The 13045-nt window shown below is 45.0% G+C and overlaps 1 protein-coding gene and 1 pseudogene across 1 annotated transcript in view; one reads left to right on the forward strand and one right to left on the reverse strand.

Moving 5' to 3' along the window:
* LOC124777510 (flocculation protein FLO11-like) overlaps positions 1-13045 on the reverse strand; it is a 503784-nt gene that overhangs the window by 94504 nt on the left and 396235 nt on the right. The gene's annotated exons all lie outside the window — the stretch shown is intronic.
* LOC124778448 lies at positions 7993-8110 on the forward strand (annotated as a pseudogene).

Here is a 13045-nt window from a genome sequence, read left to right on the forward strand (position 1 = left end):
CCTTTTGTCACCCGCAGATGAGTGAATTTTCGTTTCCTCCACTTGGATGAATAGCGTACTGAAAAGACGTTGTAAGAGGAACAGTACCGAAAGTAAAACGGGGCTAATTGACTGCTGTTAATACAGGAGATGTCGAAGTAAGTAGATTAGGAAATTAGATTCTGCCATTTGAGCAGGAAAATAACTGAAAAATGCAAAAATAATGAGGCTACAAACTGCCAATACCTAAAAAAACTTTTCTGGAATAAAGAAATGTGCTACACTGTAATATGAAACGAAGTTTAGGAAGTCTTTTCTGCCGGCCGGTGTGGCCGAGCGGTTCTAGGGGCTTCAGTCTGGAACTGAGCGACGGCTACGGTAGCAGGTTCTAATCTTGACTCGGGCATGGACGTGTGTGATGTCCTTACCTTAGTTAGGTTTAATTAGTTCTAAGTTCTAGGGGACTGATGACTTCAGATGTTAAGTCCCATAGTGCTCAGAGCCATTTCAAGCATCTGAAGTCTTTTCTGTACACTGTACAGAAGTGAAACGCCATACGCTCAAGGAATCGGCTGTTAAGAAGGATTCTGAGGATTACATGGGTATATCGATTAAATAACTAAAGCAAAGTTATTGTATTAAACCGGGGAGAAATAAATCAATAAGATGTTTCTTCTTGATATAGTTGTGAATATAAGATTCTTTTGCTGCCGAATGACAACTGGACTGTAATATAAATTATCTAGTGCTGAATAAGTGACATAAGGAAGTGCGTTTGAGGAAGATTACATCCTCGAGATAATAGGCGCAGCTGGTAAACAGCCGTTGAGTGGCCGTGAGAAATTCTTATTAATAAGCTGCAGCTGTTCAATCAAATTAAACCACCTCCAAGAGCTAAATGTTTAAAAATCTCAAGTTCCTCTTCTTTTAGACGTGATCGTGTTGTGTACCTAGTGCCACCACATGCCATAATTCCCAGTGCCGGGCCCGATTAACGATGACGCAAGCTGTCTGCTCAGAGCTTTCATCCATGGATGCGTCCATCTTGATGCTCTACGTGGAACTGTCATTCGTCTGAAAAGACGAGATGCCGCTCCTATGTCAAATGTTTTCTTTGCGGTCACAACTATGCTGCCGCGTCAAGGGAAGACGCAACAATGCTCACCTTGCAACCAGTAGGTGCTATTCCAGAAGTCGTCTCACGCCCGTGTGGATATCTTGCACCAAGAAACCCATTTCCTGGCCCAACGTGAAGGTTAGTGTACCAACCTGCGTTGTCGAGCAAACAATATTTCTGACCTTTTGTGCACTAGTCGTGTGGGACTCTGAAATCTTGTATGGCGATCAGAATGACTCTCCTGAATTTATAGATTCCGTATTCGCATGACAGTCAAGGGATAAGTACCGACGAGGGCAGCAATATGGCGGAAAGATAAACCACAGTTTCGATTCGCCATGATCCTCCCACTGTCGACAGCCATGCTGGTAGTGGTTTCAGCTTTTTACAACGGACATAACACTCTGTTCTCACAATATTGAGCAGTGATTTTTGAATGAGAAACGCTTTGCGTAATCTTTCTTCATTCCGGGAATAGCTATCTAAACACGAGCGGATTTCTGCGACGAGCCAGAGTCGCAGGCCAATTCCACGTTTAAATACATGCAAGCTCTCGATAGCACATGATCTGACTAACTTGCAGGCCATGTCGGTCGGATCTAGGCTCCAAGATTTTCTCGGAGGCCGTGGGTTTTCGTGCGTTACATAAATCGACATGATATACAGATACAAGACTGCGGTGAATGCTCGATAGGACAGAAACTATAAGCGACGGATATCAGTTGTCACGAGACGATAACTCACCAAAATTATGTAGGAAGCTTTTCAGGTATCATTTTGAGAGCGGATTTTGAAATTATTATACATACATTTGCGACAGTAGGATAAAATTATTGTAGTCGCCTGCGACTTGAATGCTGCGTACTCTTGTACAGGGGATGGTTGAAAACACCGAAGCATCAAAAACACAACACATTACCATACCTAGTACGTTGTAGGAGAACTGGCTTTCAAATCAGCTTCCAGTCGTCTCGGAATGATTAGCACAGCTCCTGTAAGGATCCCGAGGAGTCTTACAGCATTTTTTCCTGTAAAACTGTGCCGAGTTCAGGTAACGATCAAGAGGTGTGTAGCATTTATGCTCACTTCTATCCAAAGGAGACCACGAGGTTGCCAGGGGAGATTCGACAACACATCCTCGTGCTCGCAACACCTGGCCGGTGCGAGTGTGAAAAGAGACCGTGTCGTCTTGGAACATAGTATCACAAACAGGGAACAAATATTGTACCACGGGACGGATCCGATCGGCCTGAAGGTCACATAACATCTTGCAGACTAATCACGGTGCGCATGTAATAAAACGATGTGCCTACCGAAATCGTCACCGAACCCACGCCAGGTTTCATTCTTGCGATGTAAAGAGTGCAAAACAAGACTCACTTGACCAAATGAGTTTCTTTCATTGCTGCACTTTATGGCTTCGACACCACGTTGCCCTGTTACTGGCATTTGTATCACTGACAAGTGGTTTTGGAATTCCAGTTCTCGGGCAAGGGTGTGCGTGTTGTCCTTAGCGTAAGTTAGTTTAAGTTAGACTAAGTAGTGCGTAAGCCTAGGGACCTATGATCTCAGCAGTTTGGTCCCATTGTCCTTACCACAAACTTCCAGTTTCCAATTCCAGTTCGCCCTGCAGTTTCCCGATTCTGGAGCTCCGCTTCCTTCGTATTGTGTCGGCACTGACATGCTTCGCGAACTTGACATTCAGTTCTGACGTGACTTTTCGTCACAGTTCTCTTCAATGACCGTCTTTCACGATCACTCAACACGCACTTTCGTCCGCGTTGTGACTTGCGAGATTAAGGTTTTCCGCTTTCCCTGTATGCGCTATAAATTTTCGATATGGTGCCTCTTGAAACACCAAATACTTAGGCAACCTTGGTTGCATGGTTACAGAAGGACCCACCATACGGGCACCAACAATTTACCAACGTTAGGGTTCACTGATCTCCGACATAGCGCACTCACAATTGCACAGTACATGTTTCTGACCACAAGTGACACATGACATTACAGAGGTGCCGGTCGGGGTAAAATACAAGAGCGCACACTGCAGGCTTGACTAGAATCTTCATTTATGTTCTGCGGTTTTTCCATGTATTTGTTCAACCACTATATTTCTCGAAAAAAGTCGCACGAATGGTTTTTGTTGGCACACATCATAGTGTTGACATATACATTTCAGTCTCCCGTTTCTTTCAGAGGACCCCGTCTGTTCTGAAAATTGATCTCAACTTTGGTAGCTTAGCTTTTATTACAATTTGATCCACACCTGGAATAATATCTAGAAATATTTCAAGCACCTCTTCGGACACACGATTTTTGGATTGCAGGCCACCTAATGTCCGTGGATCAAGTTCCCCAAATAAATTCTTTCGTGGTAAAATTGTATAAGTTTTCCATGGCATCTTGGGTCCACTCCTTCACCATATTTGGAAAAACTAAAACCTGTTGTCAATTGAAATTAAAGCAAACTGAAGGCCCATCCCAGATATCTACTCGCAAGTGCCCAATTGAACAGGCGGGATCTCCGGTTCCATGAACTGTGGGTAACGGCCTGAAAGACGTGTCTCCATTGACGCACAGGTGGAGCCTGCTGGTTTTTCAGAATCAGTCGGAAATATTTACGACTCGTCGCCAAAATACTCTCTGTATGGCCAGATAACGTACCCTAGATTTCTTTTTTAAAAAAAGCTCATAAGATAGCGATATACACGGATACCGATGACGGTATTATACCGTATACAAGTTATAAAAGGGCAGAGCGTTGGTGGAGCGGCCAATTGTACTCATCTGATTAATGTGAAAAGGTTTCCAATGTGAATAAGGCCACACAACGGGAATTAACAGATTTTGAACCCGGAATGGTAGCTGGGGCTGGATGGATGGGACATTCCATTTCTGAAATCGATAGAGCATTCAGTATTCTGCGATCCACACTGCCAAGAGTGTGCAGAGAATGCCAAATTTCAGACATTTCCTCTCACCACGGACAACGCAGTGGCCGACGACATTCACTTAACGACCGAGAGCAGCGCCGTATGCATACAGTTGTCGGAGTTACCAAACAAGCAATACTGGATGAAATATCCGCAGAAATCAATGTGGGACGAACGACGAACGTATCTGCTACAATAGTGCGGCGAAATTTGGCGTTATGGGCTGTGGCAATCAGACGATGGATGCGACTGCCGTTGTTAACATCACGACATCGCTTTCAGCGCCTCTCCTCTTCTCGTGACCATATCAATTGGATCTTAGCCGAGAGGAAAACCTTGACCTGGTCAGATGAGTCCCGATTTCAGTTGGTATAATTTGATGGTAGGTTTCGAGCGTGGCGCAAGCCTCACAAAGCTATGGAGCAGAGTTGTCAACAAGGCGCTGTGCAAACTGGTGGTGGATTCATAATGGTGTGCGCTGTGTTTACATTGAGAGGACACGGTCCTCTGGTCCAATTGAAGCGATCATTGACTGCAAATGGTTATGTTGGGCTACTTGAAGACCATTTCCAGCAATTAATGGACTTTGCGCAACAACGATGTATGGCGATGCGCCATGTCACCTGTGGCAGAAATGATCGCAATTTGTTTGAAGAACATTCTGAACAATTCGAGCGAATGATTGGCCACCCAGATAGGCCGACATTAATCCCATCGTACATTTATGGGCCAGAATCGCTAGGTAAGTTCGTGTACAAAATCCTTCACCAGCAATATTTTCACAATTATGGACTGTTACAGAGCCGATACGACTCCAGTATTTCTGCAGGGAACTTCCAGCGACTTGTCACGTCGAGTTGTTGCACTACGCCAGGCGAAAGGGGTGCGACACGGCATTAGGAGGTACCCCATCACTTTTGTCTCCTCATATAGATGGCATTATTCCCACTTACTTTGTGCAGTTGCACTGAAATGCTTATCTTTCTCATACGCAGGCGTGTAGTGCAGTTCATAACTATTTGTTTTCGTAGTGCCTGCACGGTGTTACAATCTTAATGCCGATACCTTCGGTACACAGCAGGGCGATCACCGGAGTGCCACGGACCGCACGTAAGCGGCGGTAGCCAGCGGCAGCACAGGCCTGCGACTGCGGAGGCGCCGGGGCGGTCGCTCGAACAGCCTTGAACCCGGCGGCCACGCCTTACGTGGAAACAAAACCAGACCGGCCTCACCGCCACCGCACCGCCGCCGCCGCCGCCGCCGCCGCCGCAGCCACTGCCAGCGCCCGGGTTGTTCGACCCCGTGGGGCTGAAGGCGACCAGGTGGCCTTCCCTGCCTCAAGCCACCAACGCCGTGCCCCACCCGACACACACTGCCATCTGCGGCGACGCTAAGTCGTGCACTCTACGGAACATGGATCGTGGTCTTCGTTCACCACAGAATTAATGAATTGCAGCTAATGTAACGTCCCATACCATTACGAGGGTCTAGTGCTTGGTGTCCAGCGAAGGAGTCCATGATTTCAAAATTAAATATCTCGATAACTAGGATGCGTAGACGAGTGCAACAAAAGATACGCTTATTGTGAAAGCTACAAGCATTTTATACATAAGCTGCGCAGAAATTTTGAAATACACTGATCTAAAAAAAATCGCAGTACCAAGAAGGATTTGTGCCACATAAACGAAAGTTGGTACGCTGTTTCTACATACTAAAGATGATGTGTGTTCAAACTTCGCACCAGGATCATGAAAGTGACGCTAGTAGCGGCACTATCCGGATGGAAACCAGGATTGTTTAAATACACTACTGGCCATTAAAATTGCTACACCACGAAGATGACGTGCTACTGACGCGAAATTTAACCTACAGGAAGAAAATGCTGTGATATGCAAATGATTAGCTTTCCAGAGCATTGACACAAGGTTGGCGTCGGTGGCGGCACCTACAACGGGCTGACGTGAGGGAAAATTCCAACCGATTTCTCATACACAAACAGCAGTTGACCGGCGTTGCCTGGTGAAACGTTATTGTGATGCCTCGTGTAAGGAGGAGAAATGCGTACCATCACGTTTCCGTCTTCGATAAAACTCGGATTGTAGCCTATCGCGAGACGCGAGACATGTAACCAATGCACCCCCCCCCCCCCCCCCCTACGATCACGCCAGGTGATACGCCAGTATGGCGATGACGAATACACGCTTCCAATGTGCGTTCACCGCGGTGTCGCCAAACGCGGATGCGACCATCATGATGCTGTAAACAGAACCTGGATTCATCCGAAAACTGACGTTTGATCATTCGTGCACTCAGGTTCGTCGTTGAGCACACCATCGAAGGCGCTCCTGTCCGTGATGCAGCGTCAGGGGTAACCGCAGCCACGGTCTCCAAGCTGATAGTCCATGCTGCTGCAAACGTCATCGAACTGTTCGTGCAGATGGTTGTTGTCTTCCAAACGTCCCCATCTGTTGACTCAGGGATCGAGACGTGGCTGCACGATCTGTTACAGCCATGCGGATAAGATGCCTGTCATCTCGACTGCTAGTGATACGAGGCCGTTGGGATCCAGCACGGCGTTCCGTATTAACCTCCTGAATCCACCGATTCCATATTCTGCTAACAGTCATTGGATCTCGACCAACGCGAGCAGCATGCAAAAATTTAGCAGCAACAAGTAGTACATGATTACTTCCGTGGGAAGTATGAATAGGTGCGTGAAATAATACAGACTGCCCTATTATTCCGTACCTCGGTCGATAGACAATAAGTAAATCAGTGTCACCAATGCAGAGTATATACAGAAATGACAGAAGCAGCATGTAATCTTGTTAGCCACTAGTAACTTTAAACGTGAAATCCTATAAAAAGGGTCAGGATCGTTCCGCTAGTATTACCTATAAGTGTAGTGAGTCTAGCTCGCACGTAATTGGGTAGCGACAGAGTAAGTCACTACACGCAAGGGATCACTTCAACGTGTTGAAAAGAAGCGTCGCGTGTCCAGGACACGGCAAGGTCTGCCGGAGTGAGGTGTGGCGTTGTTTCCGTGGCTCGTGGCTGGAGACAGAGCAGTGTCTCCTCTCCCTGGAGAGAGAGTACAGCTGGCCGAGATGCGCAGTGAACCGCGACATGGCCCAGCAGGCCGCACCTCTATTATGGCGGCGTGCCCTCGTGGTTCCGCCCCATAACGCTGCTGTGTGCTGTTCCTCGCGTCGCCCGCACCAAGTCTTACGTAACCGCCACCGGGTGTCCGTTGTCCCCTGTCCCCGCTAGCAACGAGATGGTCACCACACGTTGCCTCCAGCACTCGGCTACGCCCCGAACGGGAACTCCACCCACTCGTGGTGTTTACAGACACGTAAATCACGCAGTGGAGGTCACGGCCATGTAGAATTTAGTAGGACTGGTTCTGACAACAGCTCTGACGCAACGGAAGTGGTAACATATGAAAGCGGGATGGAGTGTTTTGTTTCGCAAGGAATGAAGATTAAATTCACTTCTCTCTTTCCACAATCTTTTCTTCCCACTAACAACTATAATATAGTAAGACAAACATCGCTTGGCTTCTTTTTTTACTAAGATTCCATACCTCAGTCGGTAAAAACGAAACCCTTATGGGATTATTGTCCGTCTACCTGTCTAAGTCCGCAGCTCGTGGTCGTGCGGTAGCGCTCTCGGTTCCCACACCCGGGTTCCCGGGTTCGATTCCCGGCGGGATCAGGGATTTTCTCTGCCTCGTGATGACTGGGTGTTGTGTGATGTCCTTAGGTTAGTTAGGTTTAAGTAGTTCTAAGTTCTAGGGGACTGATGACCGTAGATGTTAAGTCCCATAGTGCTCAGAGCCATTTGCACCATTTGAACCTGTCTAACTGTTAAAAACCCTTTTTTTCAGTAAAGGCAGACATATCAAGTTGAAATTTATACCAACAACCAAGGTCTACATCGAGACTTCTACGTCAATGCGGCAACGGCCTTGTCGCAGTGGACACACAGGTTCACATGAGATCACCGAAGTTAAGCGCTGTCGGGCGTGGGTGGTACTTGGATGGATGACCATCCGGGCCGCCATGCGTTGTTGCCATTTTTCGGGGTGCACTCAGCCTCGTGATGCCAATTGAGGAGCTACTCGACCGAATAGTAGCGGCTCCGGTCACAGGAAACCATGATAACGACCGGGAGAGCGGTGTGCTGACCACATCCTCAGCTGAGGATGACACGACGGTCGGATGGTCCCGATGGGCCACATGTGGCCTGAAGACGGAGTGCTTTTTTAAGTGAATGCAGTCGAAATGTAGGGCTATTTGGGTCATATATTTTGATATTCGCAAACTCTTATCAAAACGTGTAAGATACTTCCCATTGACCTAGAATCAGGAACTTTGGCAGGAAGCAAGGTTTTCCAGCACAACTAAAAGAAAAAAATCCGAAAGTTGTTAATATGTAATTTTAACACACGAAAAAAAAAATTGTTACTTGTTATCTGATTCAGTATCTGTGTACCTGCCTGTTAAAACACCTTTACCTAAGGAACACGTAGAAGTACGAAATTAAAATTTATGTTAAATACTAAGGTCTGTGCTCTCTGGGTGGTGTAGAAGTTAAGCTTCAAAGTCAATATACTGAAAAGATAGGGCCATTTATCTCACATATTTGGATAACCGTAAATTTACTCATTAAAATTTATAGTGTACTTCCCGTTGAATTAGAATCACGAAATTTGTCACGACAATGCAAGTAGAGGTAAAAATCGGGGAAGTTTTAAATTTTTAATTATCTCACAAGAAATGTTTTTGGCACATGTTACCCGGCTTCAGACTAAAAAATTAAAACATTCTCGAAAGCCTTGGAAATCCCGGTACCGATACCTTGCGAGTATCAATGTCGATAACAGGCAAAAATCGTAGAGATTCTCGATTGCCTGGATGGATTAACTGTGTATACACATAACTAAGTTTGTAGGCGACCCTCAGGGCACGATTTCTAATCTCGTCTATTCTTTTTTCTCTCCTTTTTTTCTGGAGGGGGGGAGGGGAGGGGATTCCGGTTTTTCATCTCTTGCTAGAGCACATCTGGACATCTTCCGAACCAAATGTAATTACCACGAACGATAGTTCTTCAACACGGCCAAGCTCTAGTCAAAAACACAGAAGTCGAGTGGACTGAAATGTTACCATCATCCTTCATTGTCCCTATAATTCACAAAGGAGGTATACTTTTATCACTGCACACTTTGCCCCTTTCTGTGTTTAGAAACGTTAAATTGTGAATACTGATAACGAGAACGCGTGTGATCCTACATTTCTTTTGTTAAATATAACAACAAACATCGCTGACATCTAAAACTTTTGGTGGCGTCCATATGCTTGTAGCACACATGCACAGAGCATGTGCATCAAACCTCCAGTGGTGACAGATCACGTAATGGGGAACAACTTCTGTAAGAGACGAAACGCTTCCCGTCGACGCTGGGGATTTTTTATTGTTCACTGGCCCTGGGATGTTTAGATGTCGTCGAGCTGGTAGGATCTAATAACCTGGTGTTCTACCCCAGCAAATTGATAAAGTAATTTTCAACAACGAAATCTTAAGAATGGGTGTCTCTTAGCAGAGAAATATATTTTGGATCGAATCAGGAACTTTAATGTTGCTGGGCTTACCCCGTCTCATACGGAGCAGATGATTAGATTATAGGCAACCCACAAGACATATGCGTGGTGCAGAGTGAGCAACCCCTGCCACCACTCACGGACATAACAAATACGAAAGCGTCAGGGTCAGCGAACATATTTCCTCTAACAAAAGTTCTTAAACGTGACCTGTCACCCAGGAGGTTCGATGCAAACACTTTGAAACACTCCTTACTGAACAGAAATAATGCAACTCATACACACAGACATAAATTCGCATTTAAAACATTTTTCAGATTTACGTGGTCCTTTACCTGCCGAGCTTTCCCAAAAGCCTAACTTAAAAAGTTGACGCAGTAAAAAGACTTCAAGCTGTATGTGATTCACCTTGTTCACTAATGGCTGAAAATCTTATAATGATCCAGTCGGCCTCCTGTTTCAACGTCGAAGAACAATAGAATAAAAAACAAACATTTAAAAACGAAAGGCGTCATCGTTCATAGCGTCAGACTCTCCAGACGCAAAAAATCTAACAAGTCAGAAAGTGCCATAAATATGAATACACTCAGAATCACTAATGATACCGACTCAGCCGTACTGAGCGCGTCGGGCCGTTTTATTGACTTGCGCAATATTAACTCCTTGACCCTCTTCAGCACTACTGTCTCGTATCCGTCTCTTCTAGCCCTGCGAGAAGTGTTGCACTTATAACTTAGTTACTGTCTGTGTCATAATTTGCAGCGGTAATGTGAGAGTAGCACAAACAGCTGTGAATACCATCTACATCTATAATCGCTAGCGGTATTACGCCGTGAGGTGGATACAACTTGAGCTATCACTGTTATTTACACACATTCCTGTTCCATTCGCGAAAGGTGCATGAGCAGGACGACTGTTGAGCTCTTGTATGAGCTCTGATATCTATGATTTCCCCACCGTGGCCATTTAGCCAAATGTATGTGGGAGGATGTTGCCAGCGATATGCCTTTCGAATGTTAAACTAAACTTTTCCGTGAGGCGCAACGCTGTACTTGTATCGTGTACAATCGGAGTTTGACGAGCATCTTCGGGACGTCCTCGCACATACCAGAGACCTGTGACGAAACGCGCGTGATGCCACCTGTCTCCCGTGTTAATCCTAGTTTGTAGGTGCCCAGCTGAACACCCAGTATTGTTGAATCTGTCAAAGGGAGCTTTTTCAAGCAACCTTTTTAAAGCGTGAATTAAGTTTCCTTAAAATTCTTCTAAAGCATGTATCTGATATCTATTCATCCCACAATTAGCTTTGCATAAGCATTTTACTTTAAGCTGCCCCGTACTGACAGTCCTAGAAAATTTTACGGTCGTTTTTCTTCCCGGTGAGTAATAGTCAGTCGTATAATTGAACAATAATAGATGCATCGGCCTATTTCTCAGCAATGTATTATAGTAATAAAAGAGGAAGTGTGTCCTGTCGTGGGATGCTAAATGCCTAATGCTCTCGGTGGTTTGATGTTCCGTATAACTCACAGTGCCATTAATAAGTAACAGCTGTCATTACGATATATGATCTGACTACTAACATAATATTCGATAACGATTGTCACTAGGCAAATTTCCACTCAAAGTTTCACGATATTTAAATAAAGTGCACTGAAGCTAAATGTCACATCGGAGCCAAATAAGTCCAATGTAGACATTTTTCAATAATTTTGTTGCCCCTGGCATACCGGAATTAATAACCGAGAGTATGGCACTCTTATCAGTACAGAGGATTTTGTATCTGGAAGAATGGGGTTCAAAGGCCCGCCAGATTTACACAGAAAAGGAGTAACTTGATCTCTGTCTCCCAAAGTGGACGTCTATAGTAATATAGGTAACAACTGTTATTGTTGCTGCGAAGGGCCGGCCGCGGTGGTCTAGCGGTTCTAGGCGCGCAGTCCGGAACCACGCGACTGCTACGGTCGCAGGTTCGAATCCTGCCTCGGGCATGGATGTGTGTGATGTCATTAGGTTAGTTGGGTTTAAGTAGTTCTAAGTTCTAGGGGACTGATGACCACAGATGTTAAGTCCCATAGTGCTCAGAGCCATTTGAACCATCTTTTTCCTGCGAAGGAGGGCAAGAGAAACACCGGTTTCTAAACTCAGTTTAGTTAATCTGATTCAGGCAGTACAAACATTGTTAGATCTCCATACATTCAGACAGATTACTTGTAGATGTATGGTACTGTAGTCTTTTGAAGTGAAGGAGATGTAACGTCATACACTTATTTCCAATTCTGTAATGCAACAATTCAAATTAAGTGTTCATCGATGCTGCAAATGAGTACGACGCTGTTTAGTTGCTTTATTCATATCAGAACCTGTAATTTTATATTTTATGTCGACAAATGCTCCTCATAATCTTCCGGCGATACGAAATCCCCAAGCGCATTGTTCCTCGAACAGTTCATTCATCCAAACAGTGGAAGAGGAAACAAATAAAATAGTACTTCCGTCAGCTGGAAACAACAGAGTATGGCGTAATACATAATGTGAAAGCACGTAAGTGTGCCACATTGGCTCAATGGAGGCTCTATTATACGGTTCAGTGAACCATTAAGGGAAACATTGTACCCGAGACAGAGGCAGTCAAGCGATTTATTTTGAAAGCGGCGTATTAGCGAAAGGTAACCACGAGAAAACTACCTTGAATGCCGTTCTAACAATACATATTAAAGGTCGTTCGCCAGAAATCGATTTATTTCCCAGCCAAATACGTCCATGTGACCGAAAATGCTAAATCATTCAGTTCAAGAATAGGAGATAATATGGTACATTTGTTTCGAGCGAATAGTAAAGAGTTGCACAACGTTCATTAAGCGCAGTGACAACCTGCTGTATTGAGAACAGAAAGATACTTTCTAAAAGCACCGTTTCCAACATTTATCATCGAGCCTTGAGATTATACACTACAAAAGGCGTGCTGGATGGTTTAATCGTTTTTATCCTTGCGTTCGTAACATCAGTTCTCTGTCTTCGAAGTGTGACGCGTGTTTCTGACAGCTGTAAAACTGAATAAGCTTGTTGTAGACATGGTGTAAACATCGCATATTACAACCGGGCAATTTAAGACTGAAGAATTATCAACTAACAAGGAGGCCACGCCTGCTCGTCATCACCAGTTTTGTCCAAATTTGTGACACGTGCAGGGCTTACCCATAAATGAAAATGAAAAAAGTGGAAGCTCCAGATGGCCAAGCGTTTATAAAAAAAAATATAATTTTTTGCCGGGGGTCGGGCAAGGTATAAGCCACTTTCGGCAGCACAGTTTTCCGGCAGCGGAAAAAGTAAAGTATAATAATCCGAGGGTTATGGAATCGAGTCCCCATGCGAATAGCTCTTTTACAATTTTTACTCTGCTTACACTG

Source organism: Schistocerca piceifrons, chromosome 2 (assembly GCF_021461385.2).
Source record: "Schistocerca piceifrons isolate TAMUIC-IGC-003096 chromosome 2, iqSchPice1.1, whole genome shotgun sequence".
Classification (NCBI taxonomy): domain Eukaryota; kingdom Metazoa; phylum Arthropoda; class Insecta; order Orthoptera; family Acrididae; genus Schistocerca; species Schistocerca piceifrons.